Raw genomic sequence first — 22,899 nt, forward strand, 5'->3', positions numbered from 1 at the left:
GGAACGTGTCATTTTATCCTCAACTCCAAATAGTTGACATACAAAACAGCTTGCAAAACCACATCCCCCACATACCAAGCCAGATCTACATCATTTTATTTTATTTTTTGTTTTTTGAAATTTGATTATTTACGGTGTGCTGGTTATGTTGTGTTTTGTTTTTATTTGTGTTTTTTTTGGTGTTTTGTTTAAATTTTTTTTTGTATTGGGAGTTGGTTTCTTTTTGTTTTAAAAAAAAAATGTTGTGAGTTATTATGATTTATTATTATTATTTTGTTGTTTTGTTTGTTTGTTTTTTTTTAAATTTTTGTTTTTGTTTTGGGAGTTTTTTCTTCTGTTTGTGTTGTTGTGGGTATTTGTGGTTTGTATGGTTATAATGATTAGAAAAAGTGAGCGCACCCCTGTCCCTCGTACATGCGCGAGGCGGGGGTAAATAAAAAATTTGCAGCGGTGGGATCAGACGGGGCAGGGACGATGACATGCGAGGCACCGAGGTCACGGGGACATCTCGAGGCATGTAAAACCAAAAATAGGCGCGTGCACGTGCGACACGAGAAACATGGCCACACGGCAAAAATGAAGAAAAATTAATAAAACCGAAATCGCATGTCGGATCGAAAAACCATAAAAAGGAAAAATGTGCCAGTAATATGGGAAAGATGATGGAAAAATACGACACTGGCTCCGGGGCAAAATCAGGATGTTCACATGGGAAAAACACAAAAAATAGACCAAAAAATACATATGTAGATTAATATCGGAAAATCCGCGGGTCGGAACGAAGTGTAAAAAGAAGGAAAAATGCGCAAAACAATGTGTCCAACAATCCTATCATGGCAAAACACAGTTTCGATCAAGATATGATGCGTTCACATGGAGAAAAACCCAAAAATAGACCCGAAAATGGACTCAAAAATTAATATGGGAAAAATTGTGCACCAGAATAGAGGATAGTGAAAAGAAAAAGTGTTCGAAAGAAAGGGATTCACAGGGCTGGTGCATCAAAACTCAGTTTGGGGGAAATTAGGAGGGGTTCACATGGGAAAAACACAAAAAACACATCCGAAAACACTCGAAAAAATTAATAACGAAAAATCCGGTAGTTAGAAGAGGGGGGAGGAAAAAGAAAAAAGTGGGGGAAAGGCTGGCAAAACATGGCTGTCAATTCAAACTAAAATTCTGGTGCAAATAGGGCATATTCACATGGAAAAATGTGAAAAATAAGCACGAAAAAGGCTCGAAAACTCACAAAAATTAATAATGGATAAACCGTGCATCAGAATGATAGGGAGTAAAAAGAAAAAATGTCAGGAGGAATGGGTAGGACAAGGCTAGTACATCAGATTAAGGTTCCGAAGCAATAAAGATGCGTTCACATGGAAAACCGTCCAATTTACGGGAATTGCTTCAAAAATTAATAACTCAAGAACCGTATGTCAGAACAGGGGTTGGTAAAAAGAAAAAATGGGCAGTTCGAAGGAAAAAACAGGGTTGTAAGGTTGGATGTGAGTCTCAGTGAACGTAGGGTACATTAGTATGAAAAAATCACAAAACAAAGAATAAAGGCAAATGGTCAAGGAATAGCTCTGAGGACAAGGTGAAATAGAATGGAAGAGTGGGTAAGGGACTCCATCAAGGTAAAATGAAGTCATGGCGTAGATACATGATTATAGCAGGGTATATGCATGGGGGTATGCAAAATAGACGCGCAGGGACGCGTCCCCACACTTAAAACCTTAGCAGGAAGGGTAAACCGAACATCAAGGACCTAGTACCACACATTAGAACAACCACGAACGTCCCCACACTTAAGACATGACCGTCACTGAGAAACAAAATGTGTAGGGTTAGAAAAACTTGGCCCATATTGCCGAGGAGTAATGTCGACTATTGAGGTTGCGTCTTGTATCGTTGTCGGTTGTAGGAGGTAACAATGTGTCGTCACAGCACACATTCTTCGTCCTTCGTGGCAAGGACCATGCGGCAGCACCCAGGGAGGTAGCTGGTTGAAGAAATCGCAGGAAATTCATCGATGATGAGGGATATTGCACTCATCACGATCACTCAAATGGAATGAAAGAACAGTCACTCAACCCATTACTAACATCACTCGAGGAAATAATGATGAAACCCAGAGCTTACACCCAGTTTAGGAATCAACAAGGGGGTGGTGTAGAGGGAGTATGCCAGGGTGCACAATTGATGGTGCATCAGTGTGTCCAACCCCGTCTGGCATAGGTCTAAGGAGGAAGGCCAGGGAGCCTTGCAGTGTAGTGTATAGAACAGAGTGACGTGTCCTGGGCTGATGGCAGAAACCCATCCCATGGGTGCAGAAGGAAACGAGAACGTACCTGACTCCAATGGTCGTAACGTCCCTCAATCCTCACCTCTTGATAATTGATTGTAGAAACGCCAGTCACACTTAGCCCACTCTCTATTTCACGCTTTGTTGAAATACACAGAGGGCAGCCCATCCGGAAACCCATTGATGTAATCCTCACCGGTCACTTGTGCAAAGGTTACATGCCTTGTGCGCTTTTGATGGTGCAACTGTGCATCCCACCCTATGTCGGCATATAGTGCAAGAAGGAAGGCTAGGGAGCCTTATGGTGCAGTGTACAGAAACAAATTGTGCTTTGTGCATTGAGAGGGCCATCCCGTGCATGCAACACTCCGTTCACACATCTCACCTCTCATTTGATTGGAAGGGAAAGACTGGTCACTCACCCCACCCTCTGTCTCACGCTATGATAGATATAGAGGGCAGCCCATACTCACATCACCATCCTGTTAGGATGAAAGCTCACATCACTGAAGGGGTTGGTGATGAAGATCATGTCGGCTGTTGTCATTAGAAACTTGAAGATGAGGCGTACCCAAGGAGGCAGCCTACAAGTCTCATACTTCAATGATTTGTAAGAAAAGGCGTCTGTTAAGAAGGGTAGATTGACCGATATTGCAAAGATAGCGCACCAAGGGAGGTGGTGTCAAATTACTTATTGAAAAGGTTCTGTTGGTGAGTTAGCTATCCTGCACTGCGGGGTGTTACCACTTTTTCCACAGTCAGCTTCTCGCCTAAGGGTGTTTCCACCTTTTCTTGGAACGAGGCCTGTTATGACAGAGAATTTCTTTCTTTTCTCCCATAACAATTTTGTCTTTTTTTTTTCGTTAAGAAAGAGAATGGTAGAAATACCATGTGTCAGGACCAACCTTGCCACTGTTTTTGGATCAGACGAGAAGAGAACAAGGTCGGATTGAGAGGTATCTGAGGGGCTAGCAGAAGGAGACCACCTCATGAGGAGAATCATAAGGGCTATCAGAAGCACGACGAGAAGAATAGTGCGATGCCCAAAAGGGGGAGGGTAGGTCGACTGTGATTTGTTGAGATATCGAGCTCCAGTCGTGATATGCTAGGGTGACCGTTGTGCATTTATGTCACCGACTTGTCAGTTGCAGATGCGGTTGGTACACCGCCCATGAATAATAGCTACATGATAGCTATCCTTATCTACTCTAGTTCGTGGCTCAGTTAGTATGCCACCTTAGTTAGTTGAGTTTGGTTTGAGACCCATATATAGGGTTCTTCTATTTCCTTGTACTAGTGTTCTTTTGGCTTACACAACTAAGAAGAGAAAAACTGTTTTCAGCCTCCACCTGTGTGTGTATTTCCCTATTGTGCAAGCAAGAAAGCTACAAGTGAGACTCCTTCCTTCTCTCCCACAATCTTGACATGGTATCAGAGCCTTGTTCGTGGTAAGGAGCTCAAGAAAGCAAGCCAAGCTCGCGGTGTTTTGGTAAGAGGAGCAGTGTTGCTTTCATTTTCCGTTTTGGGAGCAGATCTCTACAGGTAGCACAGCCGGAAATTGCAAGAGTGCATTGTCTCAGGTTGAGACGCCCTTCGCGGTGAAGCAAGAGGGTAGTATACGCTGTGGGTAAGGGCTTTAGCCCTTGGCGACCCTGTTTTTTTGATTTGAGGCCATTTCGGGGCCTGTTTTGGAGGCGGAAGTTTTATGCACGCACTTAGGAAAAGGCCCAGTTTTATGATGTGCAGCCACTGTTCTACAGGTCGGTGAAAAGTTACTGTAGAAATTACATCGTATGCTTGTGCGCAGAGACATTGGGAGTTACAGAATCATCCTTGTTGCCTGTTGATGCAAAATCATCACTAGGAAGTGACTGTGTGGTTAAATACCACTTTCGTCAGTTTTGCAGATTTGCCCTTGTGAGGCTGAAGTTGTGTTCTCTGCAGTAACATAATTTTTTGCAGTATTCTGTAATGGCGTCTGATTCTCTTTCACAGATTGTAACTGAAAAGCTTGACAAGAACAACTTCCAAGCATGGAAGTTTAGAATGACGAATTTCCTTATGGGAAAAGGATATTGGGAATTTGTTGCAGGAAATGAAGAAGAACCAGTTCTTCCTGATGTTCCCAATCAACATCAAATGTAGGCATTTAAAGCATGGCATGAGAGAGCCAGGAAAGTTATGTATTGACTGTCTATCAGCATTCAGACTCTATGATTGTGCATATTCAGGATGCAAGTACGCCAAAGGAGGCATGGGATACTTTGTCAAAAATATATAGCACAAATACGCAAGCCAGGAAAATGCAGCTCAAGCAAGAGTTGCATAATGTGCAAAGAGAAAGTATGAGCATGAATGACTACCACATGAAGGTGAAGAAGATTGCAGATGCACTTGCTTCCATTGGGTCGCCAGTGGAAGATGATGATTTAGTTTCTGTGACCTTGAATGGTCTAGGAAAGGATTATGCACAGTTTCGGACATCCATTTCAGTTTGTGAAAGATTTCCCGATTTTGAGGAGTTGATTGCTCTTCTAATTTCTGAGGAGCAAAGAAATGGTGGTGCATCTTCTTCAGGAGGAACTTCAAAAGAAGCTGTCTTCTACTCAAATGCTGGAAGAGGTAGAGGCAGAGGTAGAGGAGGCCGATTTGGAGGCCGTGGTAGAAATCAGAATATGCAGCAAACTCAAGAAAACCAGTCCTATGGAGGAGGACGTGGTAACTCTAGAGGCAGGGGAGCCAAAGAGGTCGTGGTGGATGGCAAAGAGGCCAAAATGCAAACAGTAATATTGAATGCTACTACTGTGGTAAAATGGGTCATATGGCTAAAGACTACTATAAAAAGCAGAATGACATCATGAATGGAAAATTGCAACAAGGGAATTATGCGTCTTCTAATAGACAGGGTGATGACAGAAATGAGCATTTGTTTATGGTGCAGCACATGAACAATTCTGTGACAAGTGCAGAAGAAAGTAATAATGTATGGTATGTTGACTCAGGTGCATCAAACCACATGACAGGTCATGTAGAATGGATGGAGGATGCAAGGAAAATGAAAAAACCAGGATTTGTGGAGACTGGTGATGATACTGCACATCCTATTGTGCAGATTGGAAAAATTCCTTTGTCTATGTAGGATGGGAAAAAGAAATACCTGTCCGATGTATTTCATGTCCCGAATATTACCAAGAATCTAGTTTCTGTTGGTCAAATGGTTGAACAGGGCTTGCAGGTCAGATTTAATCCTCATGGATGCTTTGTTGAGGATATGAAAAATAAAGGTCGCTTGATAGCAAAAGGAAAGAAGAAGGGAAGAATGTTTACGTTGGATGCATACATGTCTGAATTGAGTGCAACAATGTTTGCACATGGGACCGGTGTAGTTGCAGATATTGATATCTGGCATAAACGCATTGGTCATGTTAATGTACAACGACTTAAATCAATGCAGGCCCAAAATATTGTTGTAGGACTGCCTAAATTCAAGGTTGCAGAAATGCATAAGGTATGTGAAGCTTGCCAATTTGGAAAACAGGAAAGGAAACCATTTCCTAGACATGTTCAAGAGAGTAAAAAGCCATTGGAATTAATCCACTCTGATGTGTGGACCACTAAAGCTGCATCTCTTGGAGGCTGTCATTATTTTGTCACTTTTATTGATGACTATAGTAGAAAAGTTTGGGTGTATTTCATGAAAAAGAAAAGTGAAGTTTTTGGGCATTTCAAAACTCTTAAAGCTATGGTTGAAAAAGAAACAGGTCTGCAAATAAAATGCCTAAGGTCAGATGGAGGGGAGAGTACCTCTCAAATGAGTTTGCAAGGTTCCTGCAGGAGCATGGCATAAAGCAGCAATATTCATGCAGTCATACCCCACAACAAAATGGAATTGCAGAAAGGAAAAATAGGCATATTGGAGAGGTATCTCATGCTATGCTCAATGAAAAAGACTTGCCAGATTTTTACTGGGCTGAAGCAGTTGCTACAGCAGTCTATATAATGAACAGGACTTTGACTGCAGCAATACATGGGACGACTCTAGAGGAGAGGTATACTGGTAGGAAACCAGATATTTCTCATTTGAAAATTTTTGGTTGCATTGCCTATGTACATGTGCCAGATGAGTTGAGATCCAAGTTGGATCCAAAAGCTGAGAAGTGTATCTTTATTGGTTACTCTCTGCAGCAAAAAGGGTATAGATGCTATAACCCTTCTACTCGTAAGTTTACAGTGAGCAGAGATGTTGTTTTTGATGAGATGAGTAGCTGGTATAAACTAGTAAATGTGATTGATGATGTAGATGCACAAAATGGTAATGCTGCACAGAATTCACAGCAACAGTCACAAAATATTAGTGGACCTGGAGCGTCCTCTAGCAATGGTTCACATTCTTCGCCATGGACAGGCATATTAAGATCAAGAGAATCTTCTCAAAGCAATGCAGATAGTGGTATGCAGGTATCACGAAAAGGAAAGGAGAAGGTTGATCAGCCCATGTTTGATGTGAATGCAGGTCACTCTTATGTGGATGGTGAATCCAGTGGCTCAGAACAGAGCATTGACGACGAGTTGGGTATTCCTTCTATTGTTACACCTGGAGTAAGGAAGACTAGGGATGTTTTGAGAGCACCTGGGAGTGAACCTATTTTGTGCAGGTCTACGAGAGCTAGGTATCCTGTGGATAGGCTGAAATATGAGGGATTTACAGCCATTCACTATGCATATATGGTCAAAGTGATACAGGAACCAGAACCCACTTCTTTTGAGCAAGCCATGGGAAAAGAAAAATGGGAGAAAGCCATGGATGAAGAAATGGATGCCTTGGAAGCAAATGCTACATGGGAATTGGTACCTTTGCCTAAAGGTAATAATGCAATTGGCTGTAAGTGGGTTTATAAGGTGAAGCACAATGCAGATGGTTCTGTGAACAGATACAAGGCAAGATTAGTAGTCAAGGGGTATGCACAAACATATGGCATTGACTATGAAGAAACATTCAGTCCGGTTGCAAGGATGGCAACCGTAAGAGCAGTCATTGCTATGGCTGCATCAAAGGGATGGTCTTTACATCAGATGGATGTAAAGAATGCCTTCTTGCATGGTGATTTGCAAGAAGAGGTCTATATGGAGCAGCCACCAGGTTATGTGCATGCTGTTCATCCTGAGTTTGTTTGCAGGTTGAAGAAAGCCTTGTATGGCTTGAAGCAAGCACCTAGAGCATGGTCTGACAAGATAGGACAGTATCTTGTCACTATTGGCTTTTAGATTTCCAAGGTAGATTTCTCACTTTATGTGAGAAAAACAGAGAAATGTATTATGCTACTTGTCATTTATGTTGATGATTTGATTATGATAGGTGACAGTGATGAAGATATCCTTCATGTGAAAATTCTATTGAAGCAAAATTTTGAGATGAAGGATTTGGGAGAGCTGCGTTATTTCTTAGGTATTGAGGTGATTAGATCACCAAGTGGGATATGGCTCTTGCAGAGGCAGTATGGATTGGACATGCTATCCAAATATGGGATGACAGGCTGTAAGCCTATTTCAGTTCCTTTGGAGCAGAATGTGAAGCTGAGCGCAGATGTAGGTGAGCTTCTGGAAGACCCTACTATGTATAGACGCATAGTAGGAAGTTTGATTTATATGACTATTACCAGGCCAGATTTGAGCTATGTTGTTGGATTGGTAAGTCAGTTTATGCAGGCTCCAAGGAAATCGCATTTGGATCCGGCTAGACGCATACTCAGGTATGTGAAGTCCACATTGCAGTATGGACTATTTTATGAGACTGGGGTTCAGATATAGCTGCATGGATACACTGATGCTGATTGGGCTAGTAGTATTTCTGATAGACGATCTACCAGTGGATATGTGTTCTCTTTTAGGAGTGCTGCAGTCACTTAAAGCAACAAGAAACAGCCTACAGTTGCCTTGTCGAGCACAGAGGCCGAGTACAAGGGTGCAGCAATGGCTGCATGTGAGGTAGCTTGGTTGCATAAGCTACTTTATGATATGCATTAGTCTACAGATGGGCCAGTTGTCATTTATTGTGACAACATGAGTAGTATACACTTGGCAAATAACCCAGTCTATCATGCTAGAACAAAGCACATTGAGGTGCATTATCACTATGTGCGGGAGAGGGTTTTACTAGGTCTTATTGATTTAGTTTATGTCAGCACAGAGGATCAAGTAGCTGACATATTCACAAAGGCATTGGGTGCAGAGAAGCTGCGCAAGTTCAGAGACCTGCTTGGTGTGCAGGAATTGGGATTGAGCTCGAGGGGGAGTGTTGAGATATCGAGCTCCACTCGTGATATGCCAGGTGACTGTTGTGCATTTATGTCACCGACTTGTCAGTTGTAGATGCGGTTGGTACACCACCCATGAATAATAGCTACATGATAGCTATCCTTATCTACTCTAGTTCGTGGCTCAGTTAGTATGCCACCTTAGTTAGTTGAGTTTGGTTTGAGACCCATATATAGGGTTCTTCTATTTCCTTGTACTAGTGTTCTTTTGGCTTACACAACTAAGAAGAGAAAAACTGTTTTCAGTCTCCACCTGTGTGTGTATTCCCCCATTGTGCAAGCAAGAAAGCTACAAGCGAGACTCCTTCCTTCTCTCCCACAATCTTGACATGATTATCAAGATCCCCAGGGAGGGAAGTACTTCTTCAAACGATAGCCATTGATCAGGAAGGGATCATTAGAGGCATTAATGGTCTGTGCCTGAACAGAGTCGTTAATAGGATTGACAGCAAGTACCTTGTACGGGCCCATCCATCTTTGTTGAAGCTTACCAGGAAACTTGTCAAATCTTGAATCATAGGCCAGGAAAAGATCACCTTCTTTGAACTCCTTATGCTTGATGAAACTGTCATGATAGGCCTTGCATCTCGCTTGAGTGGTTTCCATGCACTGTAGGGCCATCCGCCGTATCTCATCCAAGCATTCCAAGTGCAAGAGACAGTGTTGCAGTGACTCATCATCTCCCAAGCATTCTTTAACTGCCACTCGTAAAGAGGGCAATTCCAGCTAAATAGGGAAGACGACTTCTATAAAGACGACTTCTATACCATACACTAGCTGGAAAGGGGTCTATCCGGTAGCTGACTTATGTGAGGTTTTGTATGTCCAAAGAGCCTCTGTAAGTCGATCGTCCCAGTCGTGATGATGTATGGCAATCGTTCTCTTCAGAATTAAGCAAAGGATGTGATTGGTGACTTCAACTTGGTCATTGGCTCTGGGATAGTAGGGAGTAGACTTGCGATGGCAGATCTTATACAGCTCTGTCAGCTCCTCCATGATTTTGTTAAGGAAATAAGTACCTTTGTCACTTACCAGCTCGAGGAGACTACTAAAACGGGTGATAATATTTTCGTACATGAATAAGGCTACGCTATTACCATAATCTCGCTTCAGGGATTTAGCTTCACACCACTTTGTGACATAATCCGTACATACTAAAATGAATCCATTCTGCTTTCGTCTGGTGGGTGGATCAATGGGACCCACAAAATCAATCCCCCCACTTCTCAAACAGCTTTAGGGGAAGAATAGGTTGCAGTGGCATAGCACTTGTTTTGGTAGGTTTTTCCATTCACCGACAAGCATTACATCTCTTACAATAGTCATATGCATCCTTACGGAGGGTCAACCACCAGTATCCTGCTAACAGAGCCTTCTTGGCTGCCGCTTCTCCTGCGAAGTGTCCACCACATGGTTCGTCATGGCATGCTTTCAATACTATGCCGATTTCATCCCTTGCAACACATCTTCATAGCACTTCATCTTTCCCTCTCTTGTACAGTGCACCGCCTAGCAAGGTGTAGGGGGCTGATTCTAACAGAAGCTTCTTCTTCTCATGGCTTGAGATGCCAGGAGGATACTGTTGAGTTGCCAGGAGGTTGGCTATGTCTGGATACTAGGGAGTGACTGTTTCAACTAGAAACAAGGAAGCATTAGGAATGTCTATATCATCCTGTTCCTCTTCTGCAATTTGAGGGATCCGTGATAGATGATCGACAAGGACATGGGAATGACCAGGCTTAGTGACCATTTCAAAGTTGAGCTCCTGGAATAAGAGCAACCATCTCATCAGTCGTCCTTTAATATATGCTTTGTTTATCAAGAAGGACAATGCCTCATGATCCACGTAGAACTTCAAATGTGTTGACAGTAGATAGTTTCAAAATTTCTCCAGTGCAAACACCATTGCCAAACATTCAAGCTCTGTCACTGTATAGTTCCGTTCCCCTATCGGTGACCTTTCAGCTTGCATAATAAATTGGTTGATCTAATTTGGAGGGGCCCTTTTGACATAGAACAACACCTAGCCCTTCAACTAATGCATTTGTGTGCACATGAAACTCCTTCGTCTAGTCAGGAGGCTGTAAGATAGGTGCTTTGATAAGGCACTATTTTAGGGTATTAAAGGCTTCTTCACAGTCATCAGTCCAAAGGAAATCAGCATCTTTCCTTAGGAGCTTGTGCAGAGGAGCTGCCTTGGTTGCAAAATGTGCAATAAATCTTATGTAGTAGCCCACATGGCCAAGAAATCCTCTCAATTGCTTGAGGTTTGTTGGTGCTGTCAAGGCGGCAATCTTCTCAATCTTCGCCAGGTCTGTTGCAATCCCTTGTGCAGAGACAATATGGCCCAGAAGAACTCCTGATGAGACGCCAAAGACACATTTTTCGGGGTTGAGAGAAATCTCATACTCTCAGCATCTGTCAAAACATTACTCTAGGTGTCCCCAGTGCTCTCGGATCAAACTATAGACACAAAAGTCATCAAGATACACCTCAATGAAATCATGCAAATGATTCTGGAAGGTATGCATCATTACTCTTTGGAAGGTGGCAGGAGCATTACAGAGCCCAAATGGCATCACTTTGTAGGTATAGGTCCCCCATTCTGTGGTGAAGGTTGTTTTGGATTGGTCCTCTTCTGCGATTTGGACTTTGTTATATCCACTGAATCCATCTAAGAGGGAATAGAGCTCATGGCCTGCCATTGTGTCCAACAGTTGGTCTGTAAAAGGGATAGGGAAATGGTCCTTCTTTGTCTTCGAATTGAGCTTTTGAAAGTCGACATATGTTCGAAGTTTCCCGTTCTTTTTGGGTACAACCACAATGGGCGAAACCCATTTACTGTTAGCCATGGGATAAATGAACTCGGCTTCAAGAAGTTTCAATAATTCAGCCTTCACCAGAGCAGAATAATTAAGATTCATATGCCTTTGTCTTTGCCTTACAGGTTTGGCATCAGGCTCTAGGTCAATGTGATGCTGGCATATTGTGGGATCAATCCCCTTTAGATCTTTATATGAGCAAGCAAACACGTCTAAGTTCTCCTTTAATAAGTCTTGCTGGACCACTAGTTCTCCTTCTGGAAGATTGAGACCCACTTTCAGGTGACGTTCAGTTTCGTCAGTATCCAAGAATGTTACTTGTCTTTCACCTTTCACTTCACGGATAAATGTCCCACAGATTGCTTTTAGATAGAGGTCAGACTCTTTCAAGTGAGTAGTATCCTCGTCTGATGTTCCACTAGAACTAGTGTCCTCCTTCTGAACATATGACTCATTTGTCTCTTGAGGTTGCTGGAAGGGTATCTGAGCTTTGTTTACTTTTGTGTGAGTGGTGATTTCTTCTGGACTTAGGGATTCATATTCAGAGGATGCGTCTAGGAATGTCACATAGCACGGACCTTCTAGAAGCCGAGGCTTTGATAGCTCTCGCTTCTGTTGGCAGTGGACATCATCATCATCTTTTCTTTGGACTGAACAGTCAGGGCGATAGGAGCCATTGGTGAACTTAATTTTTATGCCTTTAATCCATTGCTTATATAGATTCTACATACTTTGTGGTCCATTGGCCAACCCAAATGGAACCATGGTCATTCCATCCAGCACCCTAAGATCTTCGGCCTTTGAGGTCTCTGTAGAGACATCAACAAGATCATCCGCTATCAGAGGAAATTCTTCATCTGCACTTTCATAACCTGCTTCATTTTCTTCCTCATCATTTTCATCCTCTTCCTCTAGAGGGTCTGTCTCTACTTCTGTAGAGGATTTGTAGGAGAAGAACAGATCTTCTGCATTTGCTTCTGTCTTTGTTTCAGTTACAGTCATTGTCTTTGTGATTGTCTCTGGTTCTGTCACTGCTTTGTATCTGCTCTGTCTTTGTTCTGTTACCGTCTCTGTTACTGCTTTTGCGACTGTCTGTGTATCTATTACTGGTCTATACCTATTCTGTCTCTATTCTGTCTCTAGGACTGTCATGTAATAGGGAGAACAGTACATCCATGCTTCTATTTCATTATCAGAGATAATTTCAGAAGTCAATTCAAGTTGAGGCATGAGGTATTCTCCCATGGACAAGGACTTTGCTTCCCTTGGTAGTTGGCTTACATTGCCCACTCCTATTAGGGATTGTGCCTCTATTTTCTTGGGAAAAATCTATTTAACAGCCTCTTCGTCTCCTGATGTACCATCTGTTATCTCGTTGGACGAGTCTGTTATGACTTCAATGGATGTGGATCCATTGCCTTTTTGCGATCCATTCAACTTCAACACCACTTTGTTGGGTCCTCTGCCTAGGGTTAGGGTTCCTTTGAACTAGTCCGTCCTGGCTCTCGCCTTAAAAAGTCGAGGTCTTCCCAACAGTAGAGGAAATGGGGTCCCATAAGAATTTTTTTGACCACCAGATATGTCAACCAATAGTCTCTTCCTGCAAGGGTTGTTTTTACGTATGGGAGGATGCCCAATGGTTTGATTCTTCTTTGGTCTACCAATCTGATAAGCCATTGTGTAGGTTGAATTCCTTGCAATCCTATGTCCTTCATTGTCACATCTGTCATTATGTTTACTGATGAGCCTCAATCAATCAATGCATATGAAATAAAGCATCCTTCTATCCATACACTAATCTCTAGGGTTCCAGGATCTAGGAAGGCATTAGCCACATCTACTTCCTTTACAAGCTCCGGGGCCTTACTGGTCTTGGTCGCTGTTGAAGGAGTAATCCTTAGTCCATGTTTTCTTGTCAAGATGCTTTTGAATTTATTTCGGCATCTGGGAGACTGTAATATTCCTGTGATCCCCCCCTTAATGAAAAAAATTATAATTAGTGCAAATTTTTTTAACTTCCTCTCTCTCCCCCCGTCGACAGGACGTCGGATAGAGAGAGAGAGGGAGTGAAGTGGAGGATAGGGGGGCATGCAGTCCCCAGGTCGGAGGGGTGGTGGCCATGCCACCCTCCTCCCCCTCCTATAAAGCGTAGCCCTTCCCCCCTCCCTGGTACACACAGCACCCTTCCCTCCTCCTATAAAGCGTAGCCCCTAGGTCAGAGAGAGAGAGAAGGAGAAGAAGAGGGAGAAGAGAGGAGAAGAAGAAGGAGAAGAAGAGGGAGAGAGAGAAGAAGAAGAAGAAGAAGAAGAAGAAGAAGAAGAAGAAGAAGAATAAGAAGAGGGAGAGAGAGAGGAGAAGAAGAAGAAGAAGGTGAGAAAGAAGAGAACTCGAAGAGAAATCAGAAGGCCAAACAGAAGACTCATTCACTGCCATCAAGAAACATCAAGAAATCCCCTCGAAAATGGTGTCCTCTAACCCTCTCGTTATTCTTATTGCTTATCGTTCATGGTTTTTCTTTTATACTTAAAGTGCATGACTATGAAAAGTCAAGTGTATGTTGCATGAAATATTGACTAGCCTAGTACATGAAATATTGTTGTACGAAATATTGCAAATACGTGATGATTGCATGGGAGTCAAGTGGACAAATAGAATGGATTCTGCATGGATTGACGCACATGAAATGATACGGTTTTCATAAATTTTTACATAAAATGATAGACCTTCGCGTAGAGCAATGCTTAAATTAGCCAATAAAAATCATGATTTGCATCCATGATTAAACTAAACACATGAAATGATAGTTTCTATTCACAGGATGCATTTGCACTGATGTAAGGAAACTTAGGCCATAGAAATACCTGCACATTAGGGCTAATTACTCATTGACTAAATGTGAAAAGAGTTAAAGATTGCGGATGGTATTAATGCATTAAGAATCCCAAGTGCAAGTAAGAAGAGTCTGATCGAAAAATTCTACATAGTACCGCACTAAGAGAGATGGAAGGGACGCATGCATCTTGATTGTATCCTGAAGGACTAGATGAAAAGTCTTGTGTTTCCAACTGTGTTAACTGAACTTGGTTAGAGGGAGATGATGTAAAGAATTGGAAGAATAAAAGACCCTTAGTTGGGTTGCGAATAAGGCTTGTCCGTTGCCTTGGTTAACCAGTTAATGCTTTGAGTTAGGGTTAAGATAGCATAAGGTAAAACCCAAGGGAAAGAGCAAGTCAAAATAAGTTAACTTACCAAGAACATTTTCTTGCATGATCTTGTTTGAGATTATTGGGATCTCGCCAAGTCGTGAACGATCCAGGATTGAATGCTGGGAGCATTCGGAAAAAAGGAACCACACCTTAGCAGTTGGTCATACAAACGGCCCTTGAGATGATCATGATTGTACACTAAGGTACATTATTTGAACTTCTTTGCTCAAGGAACTAATTCAAGGAAAAATGCTTAATTGTTTAGGTAAAAAGCCTAGAGGGAGAGGCAAGATCAGTTACCTTCGACTGTCTGCCTGGTCCTATCCAAGGGGGTTGTTAGCCACGCTAGGTATATGGACCTAACCTGCCATGAGAGGTCTCTCCATGGGTGTTGCTTTGAGCAGGAGGACACTTGGGTGCCAGGGGAGACTCTGGCTGTAAATCCCTTGCCTTTGGATCTCGCACAAGAGGCTGAGGTGACTCGAGATGGGATCTCGAGGCCCGTGTACTACTCTACGGGCGAAACTTAGAGCAGCAATCTTGTAGATTGTTGGGATAGCCTTCGGGCATGATACTAGATGTATTCAGGGATATAGAAGGATTATTTCTACAGAGGTAGAAAGGAATACTTAATTCTTCTGTATGGGCAGGAGATAAACATTAATCTGAAGATAAGTTAAGGAAGTGTTTGATCTTGTTTTATCTTTTCTTCATGTCTGTGCCCTAAATTATGTAAAGGAACCTGTGATTAATGGGTTAATTAAGGAGGCTGCTTTTATGTGTTAAACATAATATGGTAAGTAATTAGATAACTAAAATAGGCCTCAAGGGAAGCGTGGTGGATGTGACCGTCGGGTCCATCCTACGGAAGGGTGGCCTCGGTTGGTCGAGAGCTTTCCTCAATGGAATTTATTTGATGCGAATGTTAGATAGACAAGGACCTTAGAACTTGTAAGTTAAAAACTTGATTCATGCCGTTTTAGGGGACCGAAATGGGACCATGCCTTATGGGCAGAGAGGTTGAGCGATGTATCCCTCTCATTTTCCATTCTCTTTGAACCAAGTGCGGTATGAGTCTACCTTGGTCCAGTTGTATCTACGCAAAGTGGAGCAGCTGTCGACCGATGCTAGAAGGCTGTTAGGAGGACCCAACTACTAGGAACCCGAACTTCAGGTCGATCCTAGTGGAAACGTCCGGATAGGTTCCATTGCGAGGGAGACTCGAGAGACCACTAGTTGGCGAACCCCGTGTCATTCCTTGGGAGTGCCGGGCAGCGTCCTCTAGATTGATCTCTCAATGGACTGCTAAGTCGTGTTCCGCAATTTGAGGGGCAAGCACATTACAGTTGGTATCAGAGAAAAACTTCATAATGATACATGATTGATTAATGTTTGGTTCATAGACATATCCTAAACAGAAATAACCTAAATTGTATGGCTTGGTTGTCAGGCACCTTCTGCACCCATGAATGCTAACATGCAAGAGAAGAAATTTCTTCTCAAGCAAATTAAGGCACTCGAGTTTGATGGCAAGGGAAGGACTATTCAAGCTGATGCCAAGATCTGGATTAAGTCCATGGAGGACTATTTTGAGGCAGTAGGAACTGCACTTGCTAACCAAGCCATGCTCGCCAAACTTAAGCTTACAGGCGAAGCAAGACTTTGGTGGAAACAACGGTGTAGAGACCAAGCAATCTCGGAGGGGACCGTCACTTGGGATAAGCTTAAGGAAGTTGTGCGAGGTAGGTATCTGCCACTTGCCTACCGCATACAAAAGATGAATGAATTTTATGGCTTGAAGCAGTCGAGATTATCCCTTAAAGTGTATTATTCGAAGTTCGTTTCACTCCTAAAGTATGCACCCCCAATGGATATGATACAACAGGTGTCAAAATTCTGTGTTGGGTTGAATCCACCCATAAACACTCAATTGGAATCAATGCACCCAACGGACTTGCAAGACGCATTACTTTGAGCGAATCCAATCATCCAAGAACTTAAATCGAGCAATTGTAGCAAAGATGACTATGGAGATCAGGATAAGAGATGCCATACGTGCGGAGAGATAGGGCACATCCGTAGGAGATGTCCCTACCGTCAATGCTTCCATTGTAATGAGCTAGGACACATTCAAGCAGACTGCCCTGATCTAAGTCCAGAAGACTTTGAGCCTCCAAGAAAACAAAGCTACACAGGTGTAGTCTATGGATATATAGACGGATCAGATGAAGACGAAGATCTAGAACCCACTAAACCTTATTAGGAGGACTAAAATTCCTAGAAGCTTAATTGACATGTAACACAATTGAGAATAGATCCTACTCTTGTACCTAAGGTTAATTCGAATAATATGAGCGCACTACTAGAAACATCAAGAGTAGCGCAGCGGATGCATGGTGGGTTTTAACCCACAGGTCGTAAAGCCCCATTAGTGCTTGTCTTCCCCAGGTCCTCTCAAGATGAGGACATCTCGATTCCTCTAAGGGGGAGAGGATGTAATATTACCGTGCTTTTCTCCCCCCCCCATGATCAGTGTGAAGGAGAAGAAGAGGGAGAAGAGAAGGAGAAGAAGAGGGAGAAGAGAGGAGAAGAAAAAGGAGAAGAAGAGGGAGAGAGAGAAGGAGAAGAAGAAGAGGAAGGGAGAAAAAGAAGGAGAAGAAGAGGAAGGGAGAGAAAGAAGAGAGAAGAGATGGAGAGGGAGAGAAGACAGGGAAGGAGAAGAAGAGGGAGAAGAGAGAGAGAAGGAGAAGAAGAAGAAGAAGAAGAAGAAGAAGAGGAAGGGAGAGAAAGAAGGAGAAGAAGAGGAAGGGAGAGAACGAACAGAGAAGAGAGGGAGAGGGAGAGAAGAGAGAGAAGGAGAAGAAGAGAGAAGGAGAAGAGAGAGAAGGAGAAGAAGAGAGAGAGAGAGAGAAGAGGCAGAGAGAAGAGAAGAAGAAGGAGAAGAAGAGGGAGAGAGACAAGGAGAAGAAGAGGAGAGAGAGGAGAAGAAGAGTGAGAGAGAGAAGAAGAAGAAGAAGAAGAAGAAGAAGAAGAAGAAGAAGAAGAAGGAGGAGGAGGAGGAGGAGGAGGAGGAGAAGAGGGAGAGAGAGGAGAAGAAGGTGAGACAGAAGAGAACTCGAAGAGAAATCAAAAGGCCAAACACGAAGACTCGTTCGCAACCATCAAGAAATCCCGTTGAAAATGGTGTCCTCTAACCCTCCCACTATTCTTATTGCTTATCGTTCATGGTTTTTCTTTCATACTTAAAGTGCATGACTATGAAAAGTCAAGTGCACGAGTTGCATGAAATGTTGACTAGCCTAGTACATTAAATATTGTTGCACTAAATATTGCAAATATGGGATGATTGCATGGGAGTCAAGTGGACAAATAGAATGGATTTTGCATGGATTGACGCACATGAAATGATACGGTTTTCATAAATTTTTACATAAAATGATAGACCTTCGCGTAGAGCAGTGCTTAAATTAGCCAATAAAAATCACGATTTGCATCCATGATTAAACTAAACACATGAAATGATAGTTTCTATTCACAAGATGCATTTGCACTGATGTAGGGAAACTTAGGCCATACAAGTACCTGCACATTAGGGCTAATTACTCATTGACTAAATGTGAAAAGAGTTAAAGATCGCGGATTGTATTAATGCATTAAGAATCCCAAGTGCGAGTAAGATGAGTCTGATCGAAAAATTCGGCACAGTACCGCACTAAGAGAGATAGAAGGGATGCATGCATCTAGACTGTATCCTGAAGGACTAGATGAAAAGTCTTGTGTTGCCAACTGTGTTAACTGAACTTGGTTAGAGGGAGATGATGTAAAGAACTGGAAGAATAAAAGACCCTTGGTTGGGTTGCAAATAAGGCTTGTCTATTGCCTTGGTTGATCAGTTAATGCTTTGAGTTAGGGTTAAGATACCATAAGGTAAAACCCAAGGGAAAGAGCAAGTCAAACTTAGTTAAGCTATCAAGAATATTTGCTCGCATGATCTTGTTTGAGATTATTGGGATCTCACCGATCCAGGATTGAATGCTGGGAGTATTCGGAAAAAAGTAACCATACCTTAGTAGTTGGTCGTACAAACGACCCTTGAGATGATCATGATTGTACACTTAGGTACATTGTTTGAACTTCTTTGCTCAAGGAAATAATTCAAGGCAAAACACTTAATGCTTCAGGTAAAAAGCTTGGAGGGAGAGGTAGGATCAATTACCTCTGACTGTCTACCTAGCCCTATCCAAGGGGGTTGTTAGCTGTGCCGAGTATATGGACCTAACCCGCCATGAGAGGTCTCTCCGTGGGTGTTGCTTGGAGCAGGAGGACACTTGGGTGCCAGGGGAGGCTTTGGTTGTAAATCCCTTGCCTCTAGATCCCACATAAGAGGCCGACGTGACTCGAGATGGGATCTCAAGGCCCGTGTACTAGTCTACGGGTGGAACTTGGAGCAGCAATCTTGTAGATTGTTGGGATAGCCTTCAGGCATGATACTGGATGTATTTTGGGATATGGAAGGATTATTTCTGCGGAGGCAGAAAGGAACACTTAATTCTCCTGTATGGGCAGGAGACAAACATTAATCTGAAGATAAGTTAAGGAAATGTTTGATCTTGTTTTATCTTGTCTTCATGTCCATGCCCTAAATTATGTAAAGGAACATGTGATTAACAGGTTAATTAAGAAGGCTGCTTTTATGTGTCAAACATAATGTGGTAGGTAATTAGATAACTAAAACAACCCCTGAGGGAAGTGTGGTGGATGTGACCGTCGGGTCCATCCTACGGAAGGGTGGTCTCGGTTGGCCGAGAGCTTTCCTCAATGGACTTTATTTGATGCGAACGTTAGATAGACAAGGACCTTAGAACTTGTAAGTTAAAAACCTGATTCATGCCGTTTTAGGGGACCGCAATGAGACCGTGTCTTACGGGCAGAGAGGTTGAGCGATGCATCCCTCTCGTTTCCCATTCTCTTTGAATCAAGTGCGGTATGAGTCTCTGCCTTGGTCCAGTTGTATCTACGCAAAGTGGAGCGACTGTCGACGACGGTAGAAGGCTGTTAGGAGGATCGATTGCTAGAAACCCGGACTTTAGGTTGATCATAGTGGGAATGACCGGATAGGTTCCATTGCGAGGCAGACTTGAGAGACCACTAGTTGGCAAACCCCATGCCATTCCTTGGGAGTGTTGAGCAGCGTCCTCTAGATTGATCTCTCGATGGATTGCTAAGACGTGTCCCATAATTTGAGGGGCGGGCACATTATAGAGATAGCATCAACAATTGCCAGAATGTTAAGTTAGGTTTAAAAGTGTCTAGGTCTTTGACCAAGTTATAATCTTTGATAGGATCCACAGGCTTCTCCAGCCTGCTGGGGAATGGGACTACATCCATTTTCATCTTTCCTTTTTCTTCTAGTAATGGCAGCATTGACACTTCTTCTATTTCTGGAGGTGCTTCTGTATCATCTATCTCCTGGACCTCTGGTCCTGTTTCTAGGACTATCTCTGTGACTCTCTATGGCACTCAGTGCTCTGTACTGCACTGCTCTGTTCTGTATTGCTCTGTCCCTTTTTTGACAGGTTGAACTTCATAGTCTTGGCAGGAGAATTATTTTCGTTTTGAAAAATGGTTTCTTCTTCTTGGCGCGCGTGACATCGGCAACTTCCAACTCTACCAAATTGGAGGCAAGCTCTTGTGCCTTCTGTTGGCTATCAGTGCCATTGGCCTTTACAGGGGCTGGACTTCGACATTTCTTTGCAGTGTGGCCTTCACCTTTGCATCGGCTACATAAGGGCTTGTAATCCACAGATCATCTAGGGTTTGGAAAAATCGGGGAGATATGACCATTTTCTCCACACCTATAACATTCCATTTCTGATCTCTGACCACCGCCAGACTGTTGTCCTCTGTAACTTTGAGAGGGAAACCTCCTTGGACCGAATTAGGACCAAACTCTCTAGGCTTTGGTCCAATATCTTGTGTTGTCATTTTGGATTCTAGCAAGTTGAATCTTTCATTTTCATCCTTCTGTCTTTGTTCATGCATCTCTTTCAGAGAGCAAATATCCTCTGTATGGTTCTTTTGCAAACAATAGATATAGAAGGCTCCAGGAATGGTTAGTTTTCGGGTACATTCAGTGGCTAAATGTCCCGCTTGGTGATACTTTCTGCACCATGTATTAGAGTGCATCACATCTCTTCCAGCTCCCGCCGCAGGAGTGGATATATTGGCGGTATTCACCTTTAGCGTCTGTAGCTGCTCTGTAATCATATCCATAAGATCTTTCTTGATACTTGCAACTGAGTTGGATAAGTAGACCTTCAGATTTTCATCTCCTGAAGTGCTTGTAGTAGGGTTTTAGGAAGCTTCTGTAATTACTGCATACACTGGTTGGGTCGATCCAGAGGGTCCTCTGTTCTGGTTCTGATTCAGAGCTCTTGCTGAGACTTGGGATTGTTGATTCTAGTTGGTAGGGTTCCATTGTTGTTGAGTCGCTATTGGAGGAACTACTTGAGACCAATGTTATTGTGGTTGAACCATCATTTGAGGCATTGTCGTCTGTGGTGACCACAGTGGATTAGGTGCATTATACTGTGGCACTGTTTGCATTTGGGGATAGGGGTAGGGAACTATCCCTGAGATTGCATTTGGTGGGTATACCATTCCTGGCATGGGAGGAGGTAAGACTCCTCTTCTCGGAGTCATTGACAACCTTGCTTCAACTTCGTCATACAATCTTGCACCTTCCATTGTAACTTGCAGATTAACTAGTCTTCTCAATTCCATGAACTTACGAACTTCTGGTTGTAGGTCTCTGAGAAACACTGCTTTTTGGATACCTTCGTCCAAATGATGGTTAGTCCATCTCTTCAGGATGGATTCCATTCATGAGACATAAGCTTCTACTCTTTCTCCAAAGGACAGACTTAGGTTCATGAACTCCTCTCGCATCCGCTCTTCAAAACCTTCACGCCTGAATTTAGTGAGGAAGGCTGACTTTAGGTCGTTCCATGTGCCAAAAGTTCCTGCTGCTTGTCTCTCATACCACTGAAACGTCATGCCTTTGAAAGTGGCGGGGAATATCGCTAACCAATGCTCAGGGTTGGCATTGTTAGCCACACATGCTACCATGAATTTTGCTACATGAAGATCAGGGTCTTCATTGTACTCTCCCTTAAAAACTGGCAATGGGACTACATTTGCTAGCCTGTCATCAATATTTCTGGGACAAATCAGACTAGAAAGGGGATCTTGAGTTGCCATGGGAACTTGTGTAAAGAGTGCTTTTAGGGCATCAAAGGAGGCTTCTGTTGCGAGCTCGTTCTTAGCCTTCATTTTTGCCTTTTCTCTTCTTACGTACCTCTGGACTCGTTCTAACACTTGCCTCTTGATTGCGTCATTCATTAGGGGGTTGACTCCAACCAGTTGGTCTGTACTCAACAGGATAGTATCAGAGAGGGCTTCAGTCTCTGGGGGATTCTTTGGCCAACATCTCCTCTACTTCCTTCTTTTCAACATTTCTAAATTCAGCTTTCAAACCACTACAGAGGGGGAGATATTCCATTCTGAAAGTATCAAAACTCATTCTTCTTAGGATCGTTGTTGTGTCATTATAATAATGCCAGCTTCTGAGGGGTTTTCTACAGTGTATGTTGTGAAAAACACTCTGTCTACCAACTTCTAGTGGGTTGCTAATTGGACAAATAGAAGATTGTTAGTGCACCAAGCATCCCACGTATCTTGCTGTTGAGCATCCACAAACAAATTCCAACTCATATCTTTATTGTTTTTGTGAACCTCCACCCACAGACCACGAATCTTGAAGCTTCTTCACAATCTCCCACTTGATGATTTCTGGAAACTTCTCAATGAATGCTAAATCTTCAATGGATAGTCATTCTCTCTGCTTTTGGTCTTGAGTTTGTTCCCAAACAATTTGCCACCAAGGTGCAAGTTTCTACTGCTTCAACAGGGAGAGGAAACAGTCCACCACATAGAGCATGCATCATGATGGTAATATGTTTCTGCCATTGTGGGATGGACTTCTTGTGGAAAGTGGCTTTGATAATGAGAATCTCCAACTCTTTAGTGGAAGAAAGAACTTTGCAAACATCCATTGAATTCTTCTCTTCTTGGCAATGCCATTTCCTTCATTTTCAGCCTCTTCTGATGCTTGTTGATGGCAAGTTTCCTTGGCTGCGCACCAGAAACATGGAGACCCAAGAGGAACACCAAGGAAAAAGGAATTCTACTAC

The sequence above is a fragment of the Lygodium microphyllum genome, chromosome 7, assembly GCF_053477565.2.
Source record: "Lygodium microphyllum isolate KBCC chromosome 7, Lygodium_microphyllum_v1.1.10, whole genome shotgun sequence".
In the NCBI taxonomy this organism is placed as follows: domain Eukaryota; kingdom Viridiplantae; phylum Streptophyta; class Polypodiopsida; order Schizaeales; family Lygodiaceae; genus Lygodium; species Lygodium microphyllum.